A 274-nucleotide genomic window follows, 5' to 3' on the forward strand; every position below is an offset into this window, starting at 1 on the left:
TTGTTATTCCAAAAAAATTATTTGATAAGGCTATTGGTGAATATCACCTTTTCATTTGTTCATGTTTCCATTACTTTTTATGGTAGTTCACATATAGAAGCAAATGCACATAAACGTTATTTGAGAATAATACCATACAGTTTTGAGATACAGAGCATCAGTTTGGTTTTCACATTTTAGACTTGCTCTATATTTCAATTAACTCCGTTTTTTTTCTGATGAAGAAGTGCTCCAGTGCTCACCCTCTGCCAATATTAAAAAGCTGAATGCTCAA

The sequence above is a fragment of the Girardinichthys multiradiatus genome, chromosome 17 (genome assembly GCF_021462225.1).
Source record: "Girardinichthys multiradiatus isolate DD_20200921_A chromosome 17, DD_fGirMul_XY1, whole genome shotgun sequence".
NCBI lineage: Eukaryota > Metazoa > Chordata > Actinopteri > Cyprinodontiformes > Goodeidae > Girardinichthys > Girardinichthys multiradiatus.